The sequence below is a fragment of the Cygnus olor genome, chromosome 2, assembly GCF_009769625.2.
Source record: "Cygnus olor isolate bCygOlo1 chromosome 2, bCygOlo1.pri.v2, whole genome shotgun sequence".
Taxonomy (NCBI): domain Eukaryota; kingdom Metazoa; phylum Chordata; class Aves; order Anseriformes; family Anatidae; genus Cygnus; species Cygnus olor.
In genome coordinates this window covers 4338378-4365497 of record NC_049170.1, presented here as the reverse complement: position 1 = coordinate 4365497, position 27120 = coordinate 4338378, and the positions used below count along the sequence as shown (strand labels likewise).

General features: G+C 40.1%; 1 long non-coding RNA gene across 1 annotated transcript in view; it reads left to right on the top strand.

The window, feature by feature from the left end:
• LOC121066285 overlaps positions 1 to 26818 on the top strand; it is a 32318-nt gene extending 5500 nt beyond the window's left edge. The window contains exons 2-3 of the long non-coding RNA XR_005817634.1: positions 21527 to 21601; positions 26736 to 26818. This is a non-coding gene — a long non-coding RNA (uncharacterized LOC121066285). The remainder of the gene's footprint in view (positions 1 to 21526; positions 21602 to 26735) is intronic.
• The last annotated feature ends 302 nt before the right edge of the window (positions 26819 to 27120 follow it).

The window sequence follows — 27120 nt, the reverse complement described above, 5'->3', positions numbered from 1 at the left end:
CGTTTGATATATTATAGTATTGTTCCAGTTATATTATTTTGAGTTCTGGAGTTAGTGTGCTCTTCATTTACTCCAGGGTTTTGTGTGTCATGATACATGGGATATAATAAATAAAAAATCATTAATAGCTATGAACCCAGTAGTACAGGTAGGTTCAGGGACTACTACACCTCAGCTTAAAAGTCACCTCTGTACACCATATTGACAACAACAACACCTGGCTGGACCAAACCAATAGGCAGAAACAGGCACATTTCCAACCCCCACTTACTTAAAATGGATGGGTCAGCAGCAGCTTTCTGCTGTCAAAGCCATTTAGAAAATAAAAAGAAAAAACAACCAAGCCTATTTGAGCAATATTCACTGACCAAAATCATTCTCTGACTCCTTGAGTGGAAAGGAAAGGTATCAAACATTTCACCAGCTGGACTAGTTGGGAAGGAGACAGGTTGGACGTGACATACATTTAGGGTAGGATTTAGTTGCCTAGACAAGGCACCTAGTGATGTTTCAGGCAACACACATTTCCTACCTGGCCCCAGCAGCTGCTCCAGAAAATCTTGACTCTCCCACAGACTATGTACTTCCTGTCAGTTACTAGCAGATATATCACATATGACAAGGGGCATTAGGAGGCTTTCACTGGGCCACTGAAGCAAGAGCTGGGGTGGTATTCAGCTCCAGTTTAAGACTGTTAAATTGGTGTCTAACAAAAATGTCTATATACGATCCAGGTGTTTAAATTCCTGCTGTAGTCAGTGAAGACCTAGCCAACACCAGCAATGAAGCTTACTGTGTGATCTGGGTGATCTGCCAGCAGACTCATCTTTATCCACACACCTTTACTAAGCCTCTGATCTTTGTTGATTATACTGGGAATTTATTCATACAGATGACAGGTCGACACCTGAATTTAAATAAAGCTGAATTCCAACCTCAGGGAATCACAAATGAATAATTTATTGTCATCTGAATGCCAGCAGAGATTTCCATTGTCTAACTATTTAAAAACAAAATGTGAGAAATTAACGGTACATAGTAGTCCTATTGCGGTATCTAAATGAAGGTACTCTTACAGAATCTTCATACATTTTTTAATGAAAATCTGTTGCAGAATCAGCTTGTGAAATCTCTGGACCATGTTCTGCAGGAAATAAAACTAGATGATCTAAAAAAACCTTCTGGTCTTTAAATCAGTGAGTGGGAAGTTAGTGATGACATAGTGACTTCAGTGGTAACAGAATTAGGACAATAATGAGAACTCCAGTAAATCACCATCTAGGAATAAATAAACCCTTCACTTTTGACCACACCAATGAATCACCAAATTGTACTGCAGGTATTCTGCTGTTCAACAGGCTCCTATTTTTAGCTGTGATAAATAACAAATTGTGAACATTTTTTGTCATTAAAAATTCTGTGCCTTCTCTTTCATCTGTGACAGTTACAACAGTGACTGATGCATCAGCTCTCCAGAACTGACATTGTTAGTCTCCAGGAGTTGAATAAAATAATCAGATATTTCAAGTGGTGCCTGGAACAAGCTCCTGTAATCTGTGAAAGGGTATCAGGACATCCTGTGACTTCTGAGAGCTAGATGGAAAGGGTCATACATCCTGGACTTGCTGTAATTCCCCAGCTTACCTGGCTAGGATCACATCTACTCTCTTTCAGTGCCCAAAACTAGGCTTTCTCTATCAATCTTTATATGAGACACACTTTTTAGTATACCTTTTATTGCGTACAGTTTTACAAACCTAAACTGATCCCCATTAGCCTGAAGGAGATACTGTATTCACATGGGTAAATGATTTTCTGTAGATAAAGCTAGACCTGTGCCAATAATTCTGTTTGGCAATAACAACCTTTGCTTACTGCCCACCCGTTTGATGGCTCCAAATCACTGATAAGGCATCAGCATTTCTGAGGCTTCACTGTAGGGCTAAAACTACATTAATAATTTAACTAGGCCAGAGACCATTTGCTGGCTCTGACTCTAATTGGCATGGCACAGTTTCTGTCTGTTCTGTTAAAGCCTCTTAGCTGCCAAAACTGGATCAAGTACCTGTGCTGCTTACTAGGAATGCTCCTCAGCTCTTGCTAACTTCTGGATCATTCCTGGGAAATTTTTGGTAGTATGTTTTTTGATTTGGGCCAAAAATATGACAGGAACAGAGGTTATACTTAATTGTTATAGACAATTTCAAGGTCTAGGAATCTGTAGTCCCCTCAGAGACATTTAAAGAGCTATAGGCAAAATAAATCTCAAACTTTTGGAAGAGCCTTGTAATATTACCCGGAATTCTGGGGATATTGGATATTTGGATAAACAGGTATTTGAGGACAGCCATGTCCTCTTATTCTTATTACCCATATCTTATTCAATGGAGGCATTAGTTAGGATGAAGCTATTGTTTGAAAACTGCATGTCAATGAGGAGAGTTGAATAAACTTTCTTACTTTTTTTTTTTTTTTTTTTTCTCTGTATGAAAATAAGGGTCTGATCCTCTGGGATAAAAGCAAGCCCATTGTTAAGTTTATACATTTTTATTTATGCAGTTTATACAAATTTGAATAATGTTTTATTTATGTTCCTCTGCTTCTAAACCTTTTCTTGAAGCTTTTCGTTCCGAATTGACATAATCTCATTTTGCTCGTACCTAAAAGACTGTTGTCACAAAAATGGCTTCAGGATGCCTGGAGAGATACAGATGTTTCACTCTCAAGGCAATAGTATTATGAGTGGTACAACTGCAGTGTAGCAGTATATGACATCCCAATACATTACTGGGGTAACAAAAGACTGTCAGGTGCTCCTTTGTACTGAGTTTCAAGGGCTGGCTTGGGAGGTACTAATGTGGGCTATAGGTTGAGGGGAAAAAAGAGGCCTAATAACATTCATCAGCATATTCTTGCCATGTAGCTGTATAATGGAGACAGTATCTAAACCCTGGAGCCTTCTGGAAATTGTAATATATGGACTGAGGAAACGTAATGTAATATGTCCTGATCCCCAACAAAAGCCAAGGGATTTAACAACTGGTGATTAACAGCAAGGTACCAGAGGGTATGAAAGACGAAACAATGAATAAGTCTTCTAGGTAATGCTTTGGTTAGACACAGTGTATCTGAATTACAGGAATTTCATTAAGAAGAATAAATATTTCCTGGTTTTGGTAGCCTCTGCTCTTATTTCATAATGGTCTACTTGCAACATGTTTAGCAGATGTTCACTTTTAGCAGATGTATACAAACAGTCTGTAAATATTTTCCATGTTCTATGGCCCTTGAGTATGAATATGTTTTAAATCTCAGTGATTTATTTTGACAGTTGGCCATCTTGCCAAACTCTAACAGGTTTCTTTTTTCTCTCTCTCTCCCTCTCTTTTTTTTTACCCAGCTATGATAAAGGTCTCAGCTTCCCATTATGTATTTCTGATTATTTCTGTTTGGTGGGATCACTTTGCCTAATTGATAAAGTCAACCATAATCCTTCTGTGCTATTCCATATTGCATGTTCATGTTTATGCAACTGTTATATAGAAGTTTTCCTGCTTGTGAACCTTCACTTTCCTGTAATTTGTAGCTCTCTCCTGAGTCATTGATTATAATTTTTAACACCATTTTCACTTCTTCACTAAAGTTGCTAACAAAAGTTATTGCAGTTAATAGAAAAGTGTTCTCTTCTGAAATTTATCATCAGATTTGTAAAAGCCATTACTGTGAAATATATGCAGATGCCTGCACTTGTGCCAAACAGTTAATGATCCTTTGTAAACAAACAAACAGAAGGAAGATTCAACACAAGCAATCTTGTAATTTCCTCCAAATTAGGTGGAGCTGTTGAAGGTGGTGAGGCCTTGCAGAGAGATCTGGACAAGTTGGAGAGTTGGGCAATCACCAACAGTATGAAGTTTAACAAGAACAAGTGCCAGGTTCTGCACCTGCAAAGGGGCAGCTCTGGTATATGTACAGATGGGGGACGAGAGGCTGGAGAGCAACCCCACAGAAAGCGATCTGGGGGTTTTGGTTGACAGCAAGCTGGACATGAGCCAACAGTGTGCCTCGGTGGCCAGGAGGGCCAACCGTACCCTGGGGGGCATCGGGCACAGCACTGCCAGCCAATCAAGGGAAAGGATTGTCCTCTGTGCTGGAGCAGCCGCACCTTGGGTACTGTGTGCAGTTTGGGGTGCCACAGTATAAGAAAGATATAAAACTGTTAGAGAGTGTCCAAAGGAGAGATACAAAAATGGTAAAGAATCTGGAGGGCAAGACACATGAGAAGTGGCTGAGGTCCCTTGGTTTGTTCAGCCCAGAACAGAGCAGACTGAGGTGAGGCCTCATGGAGGCCTGCAGCTCCCTCATGAGGGGAGCAGAGGGGCAGGAGCTGAGCTCTGCTCTCTGGGGACAGCGACAGGACCCAAGGAAATGGCATGGAGCTGGGACAGGGGAGGGTCAGGCTGGGTGTTAGGAAAGGTTCTGCACCCAGAGGTGGTCGGGCTCTGGGACAGGCTCCTCAGGGCAGTGGTCATGGCACCGAGCTGCTAGAGTTCCCGAAGCATTTGGACAACATTCTCAGACATGGTCTGATTTTCTACGTGGTCCTTTGGGGACTCAGGAGCTGGACTCGGTGATCCTTATGAGTCCATTCCAACTCAGAATATTGTACATATCTATGATTCCAATGTCAGAAAAGGTACAAGTATGTAAGATGAAATAATTTAATTTAAGCATAGACAATGAATTGCTTTCTCAAAAGTGGACCACTGCTTTTTTTCATAATCTTCAGAATTTAATAACTTCCAGATCCATTGCTGGTGAAGCTGTAGTATCTTCTAACAGGGATGCTTCCACAAAGGAGTAAGAATGGTCTTATAATCACATGATATGCTATTTTCAGCATGCACAGATTGGCTCAGTTTTCTAGCATATTTCAGTACTTCTCTGGTCATTTCAGTGGTCCTTTCTAAAACGGACTGAAGCCTTGTAGGAAAAAAACTGAGCAAGGAAAATAAGTTCATTTACAACTTCAAAATTGCTCTTTTGTCTTTCAGTTTGAGCAGTATCCACAAGAGGCTATAAGCACTTCAGACTTCCAAGCCCATCAATCAGTTCCTTAGACATCTTCTCCGGTGCTAGTCAAGTTTTGCAGTAGTTTAAAAATGTCTGCTGATGGGTATATATCCGATCATCAAGAGAACTGAGCAGTAAAATGCTCAGTTCTTACATTTTGGCTTATTGAGCATCATGACACCACTTTCTGCATGTAAGAGTGTTTCTTAGCCTTTAAGCAATCTGGATTAATGCAGCTCCCAGTACCTCCTCTCATTACTTTAAGATGTAGAAGGGCAGATAATGGGGGCCTGGTGGCCCCTTTTCCTGACTAAGTTCCCTAGTCACTGGGCAATGGAACAAATTTTGTCTTTTACTCTTGTACTGATGTATCTAAATGCTTTACAGTAAGCTCACAAAGCTGTGGGATCTGCATTATGCCTAAAATTCAGGAACTGTGACATGTTTAAAAAAATAATAAAATAAAGCTTTAAGGATTTATGTCTCTTTAATTTCTTTAATTCCAGGACAGGAATATTTCCTTTCTTGTTGTTGTTGTTGTTGTTGTTGTTGTTGTTGTTGTTGTTGTTCTTCTTCTTCTTCTTCATCATCATCATCATCTTTCAAAGAGCCAGCTTCAACCTCTTCCAGGACCTGCTTGGGAGTATCTCATGGGCTAGGTTGCTAGAAGGCAAGAGTGCTTGTGAGAGCTGGGCTACATTTAAACAGCACTTCTTCCAAGCTCAGGATTGGTGCATCCCTAAGAGTAGGAAATCGGGGAAGGGGGGCAGGAAACCTGCATGGATGAGCAAGGAGCTCATCGATAAGATCAAAAGGAAGAGGAAGGTCTATGAAAAAGGGCCTGTCCTCTTGGGAGGAGTATAGAAGTGTTATCAGGGCCTGCAGGGACACGATGAGGAAGACTAAAGCCCACCTACGGATGAGGCTTGCAAAAGAGATAAAAGATAATACGAAGGGTTTTTTAAAGTATGTAAACAGTAAAAGGAAGACTAGGGATAATGTGGGTCCCTTACTGAACGAGGGGGGTGTCCTGGTAATGGGAGATGCTGAGAAGGCGGAGATACTGAATGCTTTCTTTGCTTCAGTCTTTGCTTCAAGGACTCCCCCCCGGGACTCCTCGACCCTGGCGGGAGGAGAAAGGGGCTGGGAAATGGAGGGCTCCCACCTGGTTGACAAGAGAGTGGTTCGGGAGCATCTGAGTGGGCTCAATGCACACAAATCCATGGATCCCGATGGGATGCATCCACGTGTGCTAAGGGAGTTGGCAGAGGTGATCGCTGAACCGCTCTCTATCATCTTTGAAAGGTCCTGGAGAACAGGAGAGGTGCCTGAAGATTGGAGGATAGCCAATGTCACTCCGGTCTTCAAGAAGGACAAGAAGGAGGATCCGGGAAACTAGAGGCCAGTCAGTCTCACCTCTGTCCCTGGAAAGGTGTTGGAACAGCTTGTTCTGGATGCCATCTCCAAGCAATTGGAAGAGAAGAATGTTATGAGGAGTAGTCAGCATGGGTTCACCAAGGGGAAGTCGTGCTCGACCAACCTCGTGGCCTTTTATGATGGCATCACCAGCTGGGTAGATGGGGGGAGAGCAGTGGATGTCATCTACCTTGACTTTAGCAAGGCTTTTGATACTGTCTCCCATGACATCCTGATAGCAAAGCTGAGAAAGTGTGGGATAGAGGAGTGGACAGTAAGGTGGGTTGAGAACTGGCTGACTGGCCAAGCTCAGAGGGTGGTGACTGGTGGCGCAGAGTCTGGCTGGAGACCTGTGACTAGCGGCGTTCCCCAGGGGTCGGTGCTGGTTCCGCTCTTGTTCAACATCTTCATCGACGACCTTGATGAGGGAATAGTGTCTGCCCTCAGCAAGTACGCCGATGACACAAAGCTGGGAGGAGTGGCCTACACACCAGAAGGCTGTGCTGCCATTCAGCGAGACCTGGACTGGCTGGAGAGATGGGCAGGAAGAAATCAAATGAGGTTTAATAAGAGCAAGTGTAGAGTCCTGCACCTGGGAAGGAACAACCGGACATATCAGTACAGGCTGGGGGACGACCTGCTGGAGAGGAGCTCTGAGGAGAAGGACCTGGGGGTACTGGTGGACGACAGGTTGACCATGAGCCAGCAGTGTGCCCTGGTGGCCAAGAGGGCCAATGGGATCCTGGTGTGCATTAAAAGGAGTGTGGCCAGCAGGTCAAGGGAGGTGATCCTCCCCCTCTATTCTGCCCTGGTTAGGCCTCACCTGGAGTACTGTGTCCAGTTCTGGGCGCCCCAGTACAAAAAAAGACAGGGATCTCCTGGAAAGAGTCCAGCGGAGGGCCACAAAGATGATACGGGGCCTGGAGCATCTTCCCTATGAGGAAAGGCTGAGAGACCTGGGTCTGTTCAGCCTGGAGAAAAGAGACTGAGAGGAGATCTCATCAATGTGTATAAATACTTGAGGTGTGGGAGACAGAGGGATTTGGCCAACCTCTTTTCAGTGGTTTGTGGGGACAGGACAAGGGGTAATGGCCACAAGATAGAGCACAGGAAGTTCTGCACCAACATGCGAAAACTTCTTCACAGTGAGGGTGACGGAGCACTGGAACAGGCTGCCCAGGGAGGTTGTGGAGTCTCCTTCTCTGGAGATATTCAAGGCCCATCTGGACGCCTACCTGGGCAGCCTGCTGTAAGGAACCTGCTTTGGCAGGGGGGTTGGACCCGATGATCTTTCGAGGTCCCTTCCAACCCCTTCAATTCTGTGATTCTGTGATTCTGTGATCTTTTCTATTGCTCTCTTTTTCTGTAGAAAAAGTGTATTCCAGGTTATGCTAATATTCCCCAAGTTCTAGAAATACAGTGTAAATAGATAAACAATAGGTCGGAAACATTTCTTTATTTATTTTTGCTTACTACTTTTATTCCTATTTGTTGCCTTTTAGCTGTAACTTTCCAGGGCAGTGAGACTGCATGCTACTCTTGACCACGTTCACATGTGCTCTTGCTGCTTGTTCAGCAGTTTGCTCTTCAGCAGGGCAGGGCTCTGGTGGCAGTATGTTTTCAATTACTACAGGAAGACTTCACTGAAGTCCAAGGATCAGACAAGTTGATGTGTTCAGGAATGCTCTCTATGTCATATGGAAGGTCCACTAAAATCTTGTCATGTGTACAACATTCATCAAATGATGCATGGTGCATGGACAATGTTACACAAAGACAGAATAATTTTTCTGTTGGTGAACATAGGCTCAAATATTAGGGCAATAATACAACTACATCTTCTAGGCTAGAAGTAGCTAGTGTCTGGCCAAAGATGTGCTTGCTAGCTGATATATTCTTTCACTACTGTTATTTCTCAGTTGATAGTCACATCTTGTCCTCATTTCTAGCATTGATATTTGACATTCTCCCATTATTTCTGAAGTTTATTTTTGGAGTTGGCCTAGACCACAGGACAGCTATAATGTTCTAGACTACAAATGTGCATTCCCTCCTGCAAGATCTCCAAACTGTTGTGCAATGAAATCATTCTGAAGCAGAACACAAACTAAAAGTTAATGTAAAGAAAGCCATGAAGAAAAGAAGGGAAGGGAAGGGAAGGGAAGGGAAGGGAAGGGAAGGGAAGGGAAGGGAAGGGAAGGGAAGGGAAGGGAAGGGAAGGGAAGGGAAGGGAAGGGAAGGGAAGGGAAGGGAAGGGAAGGGAAGGGAAGGGAAGGGAAGGGAAGGGAAGGGAAGGGAAGGGAAGGGAAGGGAAGGGAAGGGAAGGGAAGGGAAGGGGAAAGGTATACGACATATATAGAGACCTTGGAGTTCTCCACGGTCAAAGGAATCTACTTAAAGCATGCCAATATGTCTAATCACATGCAGAATTTGGTCTTGTTTTTCTGCCTACTTGCTATCTCCGCTATAGAAATTCTATCACAGAATAGCAGAAATCAGATTTCTATCTGTCTGAAATAACACCAGTGTATCATTTTTCAGATTTCGTGTGTGTGTGTGTGTGAGACTGTAAAAGGAACTGAACAGTTTTAGACACAATGATACTGTGATTTACAATAATATGACACAAAGAAACGTTCTGATAAGCATTTTCATACTTTCTGTTTATGTCAAGAAATAAGAAAACAACATTAAAACCATCACAGAAAGTATTCGTAGAACAGCTTGGATTGTAAGAGACTGTAAAGATCATCTAGTTCCAACCCCCCTGCTGTATTGATCCCTTTCCAAGTTATTTCTCTTTTGAGAGTTGGAGGAAAGGACAATAAGAATAAATATGAATATTTCAACATGAAACAATAACATTTTCCAAAAGTAGGGAGACTCTGTGAACAGTATTTCTCTTTTTTAAAGGTAGAAAGAAATATTTTGTTACCTGTATTACCATATGTTTTAGTAGCACAAGAACTATTGTAACAGTAAGTAGTATTTTTTCAGACAGACCTTTAAAAGATTTGAAAAATTCTTACAGTTTGTACCTATATGTATGTGTTTTTGAGAGACACTTTAAATGCCCCAATCATTTATTCACTACAACAGAAGCAGACTGTGTAGGTGTTAGTCGATCCTGCAATACCTTAACTCTTCCCATCATGGTTTTAGGTTTTTATGTTTTGTATAGACCAGAATTAGGCCAGTGCCAAAGTGAAACTGCCAGTAAGTGAAGTTTCAGTATTATTGCTGGAAAAATAAATTGCATGTAGGAGAAATTGCTTGGTTTGTACTTAAAAGAATGCTGTATTTTTGATGGAGAATTGGGGAGGGGGGAAGTTTTTCACCTTCTAGAACATTCTGACTGAGCTACAGGGAAATGCATCTTTCTCTTTGTGTGTTTGTGGAGGGGAGGAGGTTGTTTGCTTTTCTTTATAGAAAACTACCCTGCCCTTCAAAACAATAGCAACAACAACAACATACACGTTTGCAAGGTCCCTCCACAGCTAATAGAGAGAAATAGGTAATTTTAGAAGATGGCTAACTTCCTTTTTCTGACAAATGCTTTAGCAATGGATGTACTAACCTCTAGAGACTATTTCTGTGAAAATGGATAGAATCATAGTATCACAGAATTATAGAGTCATGGAAGCATAGAATTGCTTGGGTTGGAAGGGACTTTAAAGACCATCTAGTTTCAAACCGCCGCCCCCCCCTCCCCCCCCAGGCAGTGACATCTTCCACTAGACCAGGTTGCTCAAAGCCCCATCCAGTCTGGCCTTGAACACCACCAGGGAAGTGGTGGGGCACCCACAACTTCTCTGGGCAACCTGTACCAGTGCCTCACCACTGATTGCATAAAGGATTTCCTCCTAAAATCTTATCTAAATTTCCTCCCTTTGGTTTAAAACTCTTCCCCCAGTCTTATCACTATCTGCCCATGTAAAAAGTCACTCTTCATCTTTTTTATGAGCCCCCTTTAAGTATCGAAAGGCCTCAGTGAAGTCTCCCCAGAGACTTCTTTTCTTCAGGCTGAACAGCCTCACCTCTCTCAGCCTTTCTACATAGAAGAGGTGCTCCAGCCCTCTCCTCATCTTTGTGTCCCTCTTCTGGACACGCTTTAATGGGTTCACATCCTTCTTGTGCTGGGGGTCCCAGACCTGAAAGTAGTGCTCCGAGTGGGGCCCTACAAGGGCTGAGGCCCCTTGGCGTCACCTGCTGGCCCCTCACCTGCTGGCCACTCCTCTGTTGACGCAGCCCAGGATGCAGTTGGCTTCTGGGCTGCAAGCATGCACTGCTGGCTCATGTCAAGCATTTCATCCACCAGAATCCCCAAGTCCTTCTCTGCAGGGCTGTTCTCAATGTGTTCTTCTCTCACTCTGTACTCCTGTCTGGGATTGCCCCAACCCAGGTGCAGCACCTTGTGCTTGGACTTGTTGAGCCTCATTAGGTTTACGTGGGCCCACTTCTCAAGCTTGTCCAGGTCCTTTTGGATTGCATCCCTTCCTTCTGTCATATTGACTGCACCAGTCAGCTTGGTGTCACCTGCAAACTTGCTGAGGGTGCACACAATCCCACGGGGCCCATCCCCCAGGAGCAAACTGCTCCAGCACAGGTCCCCCACAGGTGGCAGCTCCCCCCAGACCCCCTGCTCCTGCATGTGCTCCTCTCCATGGGCTGCAGCCTCCTCCAGGCCACATCCACCTGCTCCACCGGGACCTCCTCCACCGGCTGCAGAGTGGAGATCTGCTCCATGTGGGACCCATGGACTGCAGGGGGACAGCCTGCTCCACCAGGGGCCTCCCCACAGGCCGCAGGGGAACTTGTGCTGCGTGCCTGGAGCATCTCCTGCCCTCCTGCTGCACTCACCTTGGGGGCTCCAGGGCTGCTTCTCACTCCTCACTCTCCCAGCAGCTGTTGCACTTTGTTGCTGTTTTTCACTAATTCTTTAAACAGCTGGAAGTCTGTTTTCCTAAAGCTCAGGGTCCTGACTTTGTTCTTCACCACGCCCATATTCCTTGAGATCACAAACTCAGCTGCAGCGTGGTCACTGCAGCCCAGATTGCCTCCAATCTTAACCTCTTTAATGAGTTCCTCCACACTGGCGAGCACCAGGTCCACTAACGCTTCTCCTCTGGTTGGTTTGTGTAATACCTGGAGCAGAAAATTATTCCAGAGGGTCCCCCATGGGCAGCACACTCCCAGAGTCTTCTGGGCTGCTTACAGACTGCTGTGTTGCTTTCCCAGCCTACATCTGGGTGGCTGAAATCCCCTATAAAGATGAGAGCCTGTGAGCATGATGCTTCTTGTAGTTGGAGCAGGAAGACCTCATCAACAGGCTCCCATTGATGAGCCAGCCTGTAGTACCCCAACCACAAGGTGTCCTTTATTTGTCTGGTCCTTAATTTTTGCTCACAAGCTCTCAATCTGTTCATGGCTGTTTCTCAGAGGTGACTATTCACAGTCTATCAGTTTCTTAACAGAGAGGACGACATCCCTGCTTATCTCTTCTGAAAAGCTTGTAGCCCTCGATTACAGTGTTCCAGTTGTGTGATTTGTCCCATCATGTTTCTGTGATAGCAATTAGGTTATAGTTTTTTAATTGCACTGTGAAATCCAGCTCCTCATGTTTGTTTCTCATGCTGATAGAGCAAAGGTAGCAAATTATACATCTTGTATGAAGAAACCTAAAAATCACAAGTTTTGTTCCAAGCTTGGGGCTGTGAGATTATTGAATTCTCTTCCATGCTTTTCTCATTTGTCTTCCTAGGGGTGACAATAGTGCTGAATAGATTATTAATTCTTTTCATTTATCTTTTTTTCTGAGGTCAATAGTATACCAGTCATTATACTTGGTTCAAGCTGAGGATGAACACTTAGCTTCCAAAATCAGCTGTGATATCTAGCTGAGGTGAAGAACTGTTATTATATCAATATCAAATATTAATAAAAATAAACTCATTTCCCAGGGGGAAGTAAAAGATCACAACACAGCTGGAATGCAGTGATCTAAATAAGGGATGTAAACTGAGGACCTGGCCATTAGACACTGCAGAGCTTTTCATAAGACTTTATTTCTTTTACAGCTTTATTTTATCTAGCAACGATTTACATTTTTAGTCTCCATGGTGTCTTAAAATAGAGTAATTAACCTGATTTCCTGGCTAAATTCAGTGATTACATTTTGCATACCCAAATTTTTCCCATTAATCAGACAGAAGTTTTGAATTTTTTGTCTGTGCTGCTGATGGAGTGTAAATAGTATTTTGTAAAAGTCTTGTGGTGGTTTACCATTGAAGTATTGTTTTTAATGCAGCTTCTGAACAGAGTTCAGCTAATCTATATAAACTGATGTTCTCACATTAACCTTATGAAGCAATAAAGATATACTGAATAATTTATACACAGATTTAGATTGCACAGCTCTATTTGAGCCAAGTGTGATGAACATGGGAGTAACTATAGCAAGGTCATTTGATGATGTTCATAGGAATTCTCAAAAACCAATAACATCTCTCTTAGGATCTGACATAGTTTCTCAGATAAAATACTGAAATAATGAGGAAAAAAAAAAAAGAAAGAAAACGAAAATGTTTATGCAATAATATGGCAGTCTTCTATAAAGCCTTCTAGAAATTTGTGAGCAGCCAGTAAATCGTATATTGACCCATACGTTCTCGAGGAGTTTCTTAGTCAAAGTAAAAGATCTAGATATTTGCAGGCAAATTTCAGATAGCATTCTCTGAGGTGATTCCTTTGTGTAAACCTAATTTTAAAGTTACTTGCCACTAACAAACTAAGAATATGGAAATTAACATGGAATTACTATAACTTCCAAAAAGTAGTGGAAGATTTTATTTCCAGGTTTTTATGGTAGTACAAGAGCATCATGGTTTTCAGTATATTGGCCTGGTTTCTGATAAAACAAAAGAAATAAAGATTATTCAATGTTCTTCATCATCCTACAAATTGAATGGATTTTTCCTTTCTTTGCTGTTTCCATTGGCCTTCTCAGAGGTCATATGAAATATAGAAAAATAGAATGTTTCATTCTAAAAGGATATTTTTAACTATAGAAAAAATACTGAGTAGTAAACTATTGAAACAAAATATATCACAGAATCACAGAATGGTCAAGGTTGGAAGGGACCCCTGAGGATCATCTAGTCCAAACCCCCTGCCGAACAGGATCACCTAGAGCACGTTGCACAGGGTGGCATCCAGGCTTTGAATATCTCCAGAGAAGGAGACTCCATAGCCTCTCTGGGCAACATGTTCCAGTGCTCTGTCACCCTCACAGTAAAGAAATGCCCTCTCATACTCAGACGTAACTTCCTGTGCTTCAGTTAGAGCCTGTTGCCTCTCATCCTCTCGCTGGGCACAACTAAAAAATGACTGGCTTCATGCTTTTGACACCCACCCCTCAGATATTTATTCACATTGGTGAGGTCTCCCCTCACTCTTCTCTTTTCCAAGCTAAACAGGCTCAGAAAAAAAAGTGGAAAACAAAGTTTTCTGTGGATCTCAGGAATGTCAGTCAGTCCTAGAATTTTCATTCTGTTTGATGATGGTGCTTAGAGAGCTTGCTAAAGTTTTGTTTGTTTGTTTGTTTGTTTTGTTTTGTTTTGTATTTACCTTGTTTTTCTTGTTCATTTAAAAAAACAGGAATGTTAAAACTGTTAATTACGTTTTGGCTTTTTGTTGTTGTTGTTCCCTGGGCTGAAAAATAGAATAAAGGGTCTTAAGAGTCCATCTGTTACAGCCGAAACAAAGAAAGATGATTTCATCAAGCCTCTGGTCATTATAAATTCTTTCAAGTTAGATAACATCATCTACACAAAATGGCACATGCTTTGTGTCACTTCAGTGAAATTTCGCCAGGAGTTAAAGAAGCCCACTCCATAAGACTGACATCTCAAGTGGCACCATATGCCAACATTTGTGCAACTAAATAAAATCTTAAAAAACAAACATTTATAAGTATTTAAATCCTTAGGTGTTCACTTAGAATATGATTTAGATGCTTAAGCATATACATCTAATACAATTTTAAATGCTCAATATATCCATAGCTAATACTACTTTCAATGTAAAATATTAGAGCAAATAATGGAGTACCATTTGTTATTTGGTGCTGTCTGTGCCATGTAATCCTTTATTCAATTATACAATAATGTTTTGTTTGTTTGTTTTTCTTTTCTTTTCCCTGTATTGCATTAACAAATTCTGACATCTTTTATCTTGGTTTCTGATTTGGTAAAGCTGGTAAACAACTGTCATCTTCAAGTAAGCTATTTTACATGCTTTTGCCAGAAATATTAGAAACCTACTCTGCTCAACAATAAGCATCAACAACAATAAGCACTGCATATAGTAGAAAAAAAAAAAAAAGTATATTCTTTTGACAACTGCTTGATAAAAATAGCCCTTTCTCTTAAATTGTTCAGGCAGACAATGCTGTACAAAAAACTGAAAACTTGAGCCTTCTTACAGAGCCTGAAAAGATATGTGCATGTGCGCATGCAAACACACACACACACACACACATAGATAGATAGATAGATAGATAGATAGATAGATAGATAAAATTAATAGGTTTTCTGAAAATCATGGAAAAAAAATATTGGTGAATATTTGGTCAGACAGCTGCTAAGGTGATATTTTTTTGACTCAGTTTTCTCCCAAATCTTTGACTCTATACTGTATTTTTCAGTAGTATGGTTGTTTTTAGACCTCTCCGTTTGTTCTTGTGGAGTAAATTATATCAGTTAAAGTGTAAGACCTCCAGTTTCTCCTTTACATCTCCCCTCTGTCGAGTAGGGAAGCTCACTATCTAAGCTCACAGGGTGATTTCAGATTCCTAAAATAAACTGAGTTGATTCATCAGAGATATTATGTGAGGTCAAACTACAATTCATAAAACAGGTGCCTTAGAATGAAGAAAGATATTAAAACAAATATGTATAGGTTTTTATTTTTGTTATTGTTATTATTATATGAATAATAATAATATTTTCTGACATACCTTTCCTCTTTGTTTTGTATTAAAAATGTGGAACATATTACTCTTATTTTAACAAAGTTCTTACCAAAGTAGCACTAGTCACTAGATTCTAATGTGTAAATATCTGGCCATGTACTTCCCTGAGGAATGGAAAAGAACTACTCTCCTGTACTAAGGAAGTCTGCTCCCACACCATACTTGAAGCAGTGCATTTAGACAATGGGACTCATCTCATCTGGCTTCAGAAGTCTACTGTGTGGTGTGATCTATCTGTTTTATTGTTGTGGTTTAACCCGGCTGGCAGCTAAACACCACACAGCTGTTCGCTCACCCTCTGGGATGGGGGAGAGAAATGGGAAAGTGAAGCCTGTGAGTTGAGATAAAGACAGTTTATTACGACAGGAAAATAATAATAATAATAATAATAATAATAATAATAATAATAATAATAATAATAGTATTACTAATAATAATGTGTACGAAATGAGTGATGCACAATGCAATTGCTCACCTTGACCGATACCCAGCCTATCCCCGAGCAGCCGGCCCCCCCACTCCGGCTAGCCACCCCTATATATTGTTTAGCATGACGTCAGATGGTATGGAATACCCCTTTGGCCAGTTTGGGTCAGCTGTCCTGCGTCTGTCCCCTCCCAGCTCCTGCTGCACCCCTAGCCTGCTCGCTAGCAGGACAGAGCGAGAAGCTGAAAAGTCCTTGGCTTGGTGTAAGCACTGCTATGCAACAATTAAAACATCAGCATGTTATCAGCGCTCTTCTCATCCTAATCCAAAACATAGCACCCTACCAGCTACTAGGAGGAAAATTAATTCTGTCCTAACTGAAACCAGGACATTTATCTTGATCTCAGTCATACTGTACATACTGATTATATTAGTTTAATCACTCTTAATTTTGCAGGCAGTTTGGGCTGGCTATGTATATTTAAATAGTGAAATCCCAATCATAAAGGAATCCAGGGAGGTCTACTCAGTCTAGAAAGGAGACAAAAATACAGCTAGTTAACACTGTTTTAGAAAATTCCATCTAAGCACCACTAGTGAGAAGGTACCCAGACATAATACTACAAAGATGATGAATAGCAACTCTCATACTCTTTTGGAGGTAATCATTATTTTATTCTTTTTATTAGGGTCTAGGCTAATGTTGTTAAATCTTTGAAAGAGAGCAAGCATGCAGTAGTATTTATGAATATGTATCTATACAGCTAATAGAACAAGTTATAGCCAATCCCTTGTGGTCTTTTCCACATTAAAATTTCTTTACAATGTATATCAGGATTTGACTAAGACTATTCTGTATCTGTATAACATCCTTATAGTAGTACCCTTATTTTTTTATATATATATATATATAAATATATATATATATATTTGTTGGTTTTTTAACCACTTTTACTCTTATGCATCAACATTTTCTGAAGGGGAAAAAAATCCACTTGGAAAATTTGCAGCCTGCTTTAATCAATTACTCAGCACTGCAACAAGGAGTTGAAGGATTTCAGAACCCTTGAATCACAGCTCTGCTGAAGATCCAAGACAAACACCAAACATCATTTAAAATCTGATGATAGCTATTTAAAATTTAAATATGTAGTCTCATCTAGTTGATAAAGATTCCATTATGGTCAATGAGGAGAGAAATGTGCTCCTAGGCACCTCTTGAAGGCAATTCTTTCCAGATACCTTAAACTATTTTAAGCTGGGATGAATCACTCTCTGTATCTGTTGTCTCTCTTCACAGATGATTGACAGTACCTATGAGTTCAATTTAGACGAGTCATTTAAATTTTGATAGCTAAAGTCAGTAAAATGCTTCCCAATATATTTATCTACTATTTGTTTTCTACCTCCCTCTGTTTTTACTATGTCCTATTAAAGCCTCTATTAAATGTAAATACCAGTATAGGGTTACTGTCTGAAATTATCTCTGTTCATGATGGTTGCATTACACTCCACTTCACCAGGAAAGATGATTTAATTACCTAAGTAAACAGATGGCTTATTTTTTGTTTGTCTGCTAAAACTGCTAAAAGCAACATCCTTGCCTAAAATATCACTATGCTCCTACAAATCTTCCTTTGCTGTTTCTCCTGTTTTGCCTTAAAATGTCCTGTAATTCAGATCTTCTGAAAGCTCTATCTTAAAGTACAGTCCTCATTTACCGATCCACATTTCTTCTGAATCATTAGACTAATTGGGTAGTGATGAGTGCCTAACAAGTCCTTTTTATGAATTTCCTCTGTATATCTTGCCACTAATTTTTCATAGATCAAGGACCCAGCTAACAGCTACCTGCAGCTACCTATCAGCAGACTGTATATCAAAGTCAGAAATGCAGAGCTCTAATGAAAATGACCAAATTATAGATATCTGCTAAAGTTTCTTGTCATTATTTCTTTTTATTATTTTTTTTCAAACAAAACACACCGTGATTATTAAAATATGCAGTGAGTAATACAGACACCTCTAAATTTTTCGAGACATATTCTACATCAGGCATAGAAAATGAATAGGATGTGACTCAATCTAACTAGCTATCCAGAAACGTATACCTTTTCTTGTATCCCTAACCAGGTAACCCATAATGTGGAGAGGTATGGGGACAGAATTCACAGGAACATATGTATGATTTTTTTATTTTTTATCTTTCAAGCAGAGGTATTTCCTTTCCCTTTATGGTCAAGACACTCAGACCTAGTTTTTAATTACATGATCTATACTGAAAGGAGATGACAAATGTGTTTTGTAGATCATATCCCATAAGCATTTTTTTAATCAACTGCTAAGCAATATGTAGTATGAATCCTATCTTCCTTAATCAGGGAGAAGTCTGCATAGACAAAGAGGAAAAACTGATAGAGTTGTAGTTTAGCCTAGAAAATAATAAATAAATAATTAAATAGATAGGGAGATAAATAAATAAATAAATAACTTCTGGGAATGCTAAGCCTAACACCTTGTCCATCTTTCATCTTTTTTAAACATGAAGCATATTAATACTGATGCTTTGTAGAGCACCAGCAACTCCAAACAAGTAGAAGAGGCAACTGACTCTTTCTATAATGTTCAGAACCTGCCAGGTGTAGAGGAAGAGTGGCTTGATCCAAGTTAGGTTTAATTTAAATATTACCCTCCAGCATTACTACCTAGAGAAGGGGACATCGTCTGAATGTCCTGTCCTAATTCTTCTCTGTTCTTCACTGAAACTGCAAAAAGCAGTGTTCTGTTTTGCTTCATAAGAATGGGTGAAAGAATGATGTTTATAATGAGCTTTTAGTATTTTGCCTCCCACAGCCTCATTTGAGCTTATCACTTGTTTCCTGTAGACCATGAGTCATTCCAGCGAGTCATTGAGAAAATTGTTCTAGATTCCTCTCCAAACATCTGTTAAAAATCATCTTGCCTTCAGAATACAGTAAGAAACAAGCTCTTATGCAGATGTGACAACTCCAACTGCTTCTAATATTTTGCACTTTACTTCTATAAGAGATGTATTTTTATTAAAGTTTAAAATGCTCCAAGTAAACCACGACCTTGTGAATCCAAATGTTATCTTCTCTAAACTTAGGGTCAGTATGATATTTGTAGCTTCTCAAAAGGGAGCAAGTCCATTGCAGGGCATTTGCCAGACAAATGTACCCTTCAACAGATTCCTGTACCTTGAAAGCAACTGAAAAGTATGTGGCACTGGAGGTGTGAAACTGAATCTATGCAGCTGTCAAAGATGCTGGCACTTCTGAGTGCCAGGTGAATGTTGGATGGTTTACAAGGCTTCTTTGGACAAGTATATGATCCCTTCGGACTGCCTGAATTTTTGAAGCTTGCAATGCCAATGGCTGGTGTTTCAGATGCTTGGAGAACGAGGTTCTCTCACATAAACAGAGGTTCTTTTAATCAATGCTATTTAAAACAAACAAACAAAGCAAAACCACCAGCCCCTTATGAGTTTTCTCCTAGGTGATTCTGCATATAGAGTGAGGGTTCAGTTCCTTCCTCAGTGACCAAGACAATCTACACCCTTCCTCCTTTAGTTAGGAACCAGTTGTACTCAAGTGTCGAGAAGAATGCTATATCATGTCATGAAGATGAAGTTGCGAAGTCCAAGTCTTAAGACAGATGCATTAGACGACTCCTGAGCTTACCATTCACAGCCAGCCAGACCCTTTGTCTGTAGTGATGATTCCTGTCATGTAGTGGACATGAATCTTTTTCCCAAAGAGATCTGTATCAAACATCTACATACCACATTGTTTTGGCTGGGAGGATATTTAGCCTGAGATTTTGTGTTCTTCAACTTCATAGTGTAGTTAATGAAGAAAGACGGTTTCTCTAGAGCCTGATTTAAAGCAGGAGCTTATTTCAGATGTCATGGTTTTCTTGAAATGAAAACTTTTCTTCTCTCTTGACTGTAGAAGGTAACCAGGGAGATTGTCTGAAACGAAGTTGGTCCTTGAGAATCTCCTCCCCTTTCTTCTTATAGTGACCAGTGAGAAATGAAGAGTATGGCACCATTACTGTTTCAGTGCTGTTCCTAAAATTCCTCTCCCAGCCTTTTCTGTTTCCTGTCTTTGGGCATAGACTGCTGAGGAAACCATATCTAGTCAGTGGCTCGTGCTGTCTGGAGTTAATGTTCCAAACTCAGAACCAATGGCGAGGCTCTTCCCTTCCAGAACTTCTGCCAGCTCTTTTCTTTCTGGTGTAATGACATTTTGCTCTGATTTTTTTTTTTTTTTTTTTTTTTTTTGACAGTGTTTTGGACATGGGTGCTTGGTTAACAGTTCTAAGATCTCAACAAAGCAACATTTCCTTGTTGATAGTAAAGGGTGAATCAACAGTTTCAGACTGCCATGGCTGATGTCTTCCTTAATATATATCCAGGATACTTTGTTGTGGGGTATTCTTTATATCTAGGAGCATGTGTATATCATACAGTAAAATAAGTTATAGAGATCCCTAAGGAGGAGGAAGATCCTGGAGGAAAACATGTTAGAGCCAGAACCTAATACTTGATAGCTCTGCCAGCACAGCTAATTAGCTCCACAGAGAAACAGGGTTAATCAGCCCAGACACAACATCACATCAGTTAAGTTTTATCGTTTGGGCAGCTGAGCTAATAACTCCAAATAGCAATGTAAAAAGACACTCAATATGGATAATACCTTCTGCTCCTCTCCATCAATATGGTACATATGCACAAGGCCATCACCTTACTGATGTAATCAATGGGTAATTTGCATAACTGATTTCAGAGCAGACCCAACAGTCTAGTTAGTCAGGATGCTAAATGAAACAGAGTGGGCTGAAAGTATTAATTCACAGGAGTTCTCAGTTAACTGGAAGATTTTGTAGCTAATCATAGCATAAAATGATAATGAAAAGAACCAGCAATCTTCTCTATACATTTTATATGTAAATATATTTTTAACACATGAAAAGAAAAGGACCTAAATAATGAACTATGTTTATCCTTTTATGTCCAGCATCTAAGTAGCTATAGAAGATGGCATTTCTGTTTCTGTCATCCTCACATTTTGGCAAAGAATGTGAAAACAGAAGACATTAATTGGAAACTGAAGTTAGACAAAACCAGAAATGAAAACACATTTTAAAACATGGTGACAGAGACAGGTAGTAAAGTCTTCACTGTGACTGTCTTTGAATCAACATCAATTTGAGACAAATCAAGTTGCTGAATGACTTTCTGCTGATGCACAGGTTGGACTGGAGGAGCAGCATGTCTCCTTTTGGCTGTCAAAGTAGACAGGCATAGGGGTGGCATCTGGGTAGCATCAAGAGCCTCATATGAGTTGAAGCAGACAATTCTTGCTTGGATGCCTAGAGAAGAGAATTTCCAGTTTTTCACTGAATTAATGGCAGACGAATTTTTCCTTCTGTGCTTGCATTAATTATTTCTTTCATTTTGGTAAGATTGTTCACTTAAGCAAAGCAAGGAAAATTTGAGTTATAGTGTACCAACTGAAGGTCCAAATGAATGACTCAAAATTATTATATCATCAACAGAGCAATGGTTACTGATCAGATGCTCTCTGTCAACTGCATGGCACATGAAATGAACTGTATCATAATAATTTTAAGGTAAGTTTCTTACCTAGCATTTTTAAAAAGGCCAAATAACAATATAAACGAGTTCTATTATCATACATTAAGGTTTTCTGTAGACTAATATTGTGTGTATGGACAATTATGGCAGCTTAGTTGACTTGTCACAATATGGTAATTATAACATGAAACTGAATCTTTAAGAGAAAAAATATTTTTTTAACAATTTATTTTATAATGGTGGCCTCTGTATGGAATATTATTCACTGCCTTGTAATAAGATTAAGCAAAACAGGGGAATTTTGTGTTTTCTGACAATATCTGGGTGCACAAGAAGGAATAACTGTCATGCATGTAGTCACATATCTTTTCTTGAAATACCATGCTCTGCTTTGCACCTCTATCTATACCAAGTATCCTCTTCTTTTGAAAGATCATATTCAAAATGTACTGAAACACTGCAAAAATGAAACCATATCCCAATTTACCCTATCATAATGGTAATTTTATTTTATGTGCATCTATCAGTATGAAGCCTAGACATAGTGCAAGCACTAATGTAACAAGTAATATATTACAGTGGTTGTAGTATAAAGACATAATAGATTAAATTCTCCACAGGAAAAAAATAATCCAATGCCACTGATTTCAGTGGAGAAATGCCAGTTTGTACAAACTGAGGATCTGGTGTTTTTCACAGGGCTAATTTTGATGATTAATAAGACACCAGATTGATATTTGTTGTTGTTGAAGTGATTGGTGCCCGATATCCCCACTTTATTATTTAATTCCAGTATCAACAAGATTATAACTTAATTTGGATGAGTGTGTTTGCATAAAAATGATGCCACACAGAGGTTATTTACAACAATCCTATCAGATGGCAGCCAAGAATTGACTGAGCTATTTGTCACCCACAATGAAACTGGAATTACTGAGGAACTGAAAACTCTCTCTCTCTCTCACTTTGCCTGTCTTTAGGGGGACATACTGTATAATTACAGCTAGCCAGATCTTTTCTCCTCCATTGGAATTAAATAGCATTTCATCAGAGATGATAATTAACTGCACAAAATGAACAGGATTAGAGATGGGTGAAGGAGGTTTTGTAGGAAAGGACAAACAATGGGTCATCTTCCCTGTCAAATGCAAAGAATATACAGCCAGGTATAGTTTCAACTTGCTTTCATGGCTTAAAGAAGAAAAGCTTGCTAGAACAAAAAAGCAGGGAAAAGAGATGTTTTATATGAAGATTTGGGTGTTGATGCAGTTTTACCAAATTGTCTTCAGATGTTGAAGGAACATTCTCAGGATAGGCTGAGATATCCATCCCCTTATCCTCCCCCTTTTGTAAGAAATAAAAAACAAAGATGATGGTAGTCTTTATGTGGGGAAAGAGATGCTAACACTGCTCTTGAAGAACACTGCAGGAAACCATCATGGTTGAGCAAGGACCTGCTGGTCAGCCTGAGGTGTAGGAAGGAAATGCACGGACAGTGGAAGCAGAGACACCTGACCTGGGAAGAAGAGTGCAGGCATGCTGCCCAGATATGTAGAGATGGGATCAGAAAAGCCAAGGCACAGGTGGAATTGAACTTGGCAAGGGATTCAAGGAATAACAAGAGGGGATTCTATACGTACAATGGTCAGAAAATAAAGGCCAGGGAGAGTGTACCCCCTCCAATAGACAAGAAGGGAGATCTGGTAACAGCAGGCATGGAGGAGGCTGAGGTACTCAACAACTTCTTCGCCTCAGTCTTCACTGTCAGTCAGGCCCCCCATATCTCTCGAGTCCCTTACCCTGTAGACGTTGGTTGGGGAAGCAAAGTTCCTCCCACTGTAAGTGAAGAGCAAGTTCAAGAGTATTTGAGGAAACTGAACAGGTACTACCGACATATGCATCAGGAACTGGCTGATGGAGTTGCTAAGCCAAGCCTCTCTCCATCCTCTTTGAAAAGTTCTGGCAGTCAGGTGAAGTCCCTGGTGACTGGAAAAAAAAAAAGGAAACATCACTCCAATTTTTAAAAAGGGTAGGAGGAAGTATCCAGGGAACTACAGGTGAGCCTCACCTCTGTGCCTGGGAAGATCATGGAACTGATCCTCCTGCAAACACTGTTAAGGCACATGTGAGAGAAGGAGGTGATCCAGAGGCAGCCAGCATATGGCTTCACCAAGGGCAGTTTGTGCCTGACCAATCTGTTGGCCTTCTCTGGTGGAGTGATTGCATCAGCTGACATGGGAAGACTGACAAATGTCATCTACCCAGACTTCTGTAAGGCCTTTGACACAGTCCCACATGACATCCTGATCTCCAAATTGGAGAGATATGGATTTGAAGGGTTCTAAGAGCAAATTCTTTATTCTGAGTGTGCTGAGGCACTGGAACAGGCTGCCCAGAGAAGTTTTGGACGCCTCTTCCCTGGAAGTGTTCAAGGCCAACTGGATGGGGTTTGGGGCAACCTATCTAGGTGGCATCCCTGCCCATGGCAGAGGGAGTTGGAAAAAGATGATATTTATGGTCCCGTCCAACCCAAGCCTTTCTATGATTCTATGATTCTATGATTTTAAGGTTGTTGTTGGCCCTCAGACTTGAAACTCAATATAATCCAGCAGCCAGCTGCAAAGGCTAGCGCTATCAAACTGTTTCTGAGGGGTGCATATCATCTTCTGTTTAACCAAGCTGTTTCACATGGCTTCCCTCCATCTCACTCTTTCTTTTTTGTCACCCTTCCAAGGCAGGACTTTATGCACTATCACGCTCTGCTCAACTGTAACTGAACGTTTGGCTATCAGTGCCTAACACTGGGTCCAGCAAGTTTCTCTTCCAAAGCAAAAGCAAGAACTCTTTTTTGCCAATGGAAAGAGGGCTGCATCAGTGCTGGAAACCATGGAATAGGTGATGGAGAGATGAATTCTGTATAGTAGGTCCCATAAGACTTTCTATGAGTGCCTTGTGGATAGGACATAATGAATAAGAATAGTAAAATGTACACGAATACAGTAAAATGTGTGACACAGATTATGCAGGGAGAAAGGTGTTATTCCTGTCAACTACTTTCTGCTGTGCACCCTGCTTCCTCCCCAGGTTTCACAGAGAATCAGGACAGATGAAGAAATCCACACAAAACACCGCCTCTAATTAATGTTGAGCGGACTGATCTGCAGGTGTGTAGTAACAGTGATAGGAAAAAAAAAAAAAAGTTTTATTGCCACATTATATGACACCACTTAATTCTAGGGATAAGATGTTTTCCTGAAATATACTTGAAAATATGGTCTTTTTTTTTTTTTTTTTTTTTTCCTAACCAACCTGCCTTTCCTGCAGGTTGAAGCCTAGAAGATATAATGACTTTTGACAGTATGCTTAAAGCTTAAGGGCTGTGTGCTCCCCTTTATCCCTTTATAGTCAAGAGCAGTGTGAAGGGCAGGGTTTTGCAGTGATCAAATTACCAGGAGGAAAGAAAATATGATTTGCACTCATCTGGATTTTCAACACCTATCTAAGAGAGCCAAAAGACAGGGTAAAACATAAGGAACCATGGGAAACATTGAACGTAGGGGTTTCTAATGTAGCAGCACTGGGTTTTGTATATCAGGACATAGAAGTAAGTGAGCCATTTATAACCTGTGTGTTTCATCACGATTCATTCCCTTCAAGCCAGCCTCCAAATCTAGAAATCCAATCAAATTGCAGTTTTGTCCCACAAAGAGATGCAGGTTTCTGTGGATAGCAAAGATACTGTTCACTGTAAGAGCAGTAATTTATAGCATGATTTGCATAGTAAATAGAAATAGCTGAAACTCAGGCTGGGCCAACAGTTTTCAGACTCATTTTCAAAGCATGCTTGATTATGGTCTCCCCTGATGCCTTTAGTCAGATATTCAGATGGACAAAACTAAGCATGAATATAGATGGCAAATAATGAGATATTCATTATGCAATAACAATAAACTATTTTCATACAGAAACGGTACTTGTTTTTAATGGTCAGGTTAACAATGCTCATCCTGATTCTGATACTGGTTTACACCTTCAGCAAAGCATCACTTAGAAATGTCAAACAAAAATGACTGAAATTTATGTCAAGACAAAATATGGGTGACATTCTTCCAGTTTCTGTCTTTTCCATTCCTATGTTTATTTGAGGCTGATTTATAAACATGTTTTCACATGCCAACACCATCTTCAGAGTTCAGTCTTTGTTTAACCTCTTCTGACATGTGCACACAGGCTCTCCATCTTTCCAGGAAACTATGTTTGTTCCCATTACTCCATAACAACTTTCAAGAAGATGGAATAACACTAGTGAACACATATGAGTACCTGCATTTAAGGGACAATTATCTTACACCGAAGTATAAAATTATTTTCCCCTTTTTAGAGTTATAGCCTACCTTACCATCTAACCCCATGATCATCAGTCTCACAAGAGAGAGATCTGCACTGTTGATGAATATAGTTGAGCTGTAGCACAGCTATAGCTGAAACTATTGCTGTGGCTAATACAGACAAATATTCAACATATGATTCGTGAGCCATGTTTCAGACATTTATTTTAAGATGACATTAATTATACCCAGCAAATCCTTACTTCTCTCAAGGGATTCTAAAATAGTCAAAAGAAACAACTAAGATGCAGATATCTACACTGCTTATGCAGTGTAGATAAATCTTATCCCTTCAGACAGTTCTTAGGTCTCTAAAATCTTGTTATATTCTGGGTCATAATAAAAATACTCTTCTTCTTCTTCTTCTTCTTCTTCTTCTACCTATTATTATTATTATTATTTAGGAATTTAAATGAATGAATAATTAAATACTTAATAAATTTCCATAAGCTTCTGTGTAAGTTCCAATCACGCTTGGTAGACTTATACTTTTTGCTGAATTGAGAGGAAAAATGTGTATGACTGTCATGATTTATTAGAATTCTTCTGTTTATGTCTTAAGATGTTTGGATCTACTGTATGATTCTTTCATTAAAGAGAACTTAAAAAGCTTTTTTCCTCCCCGCCAATGTAAGTGAGGGTTTCGGGGAGTTTATCATGCTGATTTACCCTTTTACAACTGGAAATACAATCTGGTCCACAGCAGGTGAGTCGTGTAAGGCATGAGATGGTAAATTGAATTGGAAGAACAAAATAATATTTTAAACTGTGTCTTCTGTAGTTGGGAAGAAGCCTGAGTCAACTTAAGCTAGATGATATGAAGATTGCTGAGAAATGTGGATCTACACCGCTTGAAAGCACAGGTACTTCTTATATTGATTGTGAATTTCCCATAAATATATATGGATTTTTTTTTGTTTGTTTGTTTTGTCTTTTTGTTATTGTTGTTGTTATTATTATTATTTTAATTTTTTTTCCAAATAACAGGCCTTCATGCTTGGCACCTGAATGACTCTTTGTTTCCAGCAGAGAAACTATGGGTTTATGGCCTGAGAATAACAATAGGAATGTGTTTATTGCTAGGGTCACAGCTGGAGATGATTACTGCTTTTTCTTTGTCAAAAGGAAATGCTACAGGGAGCTAAATGTGCTTTCAAACTGATTTA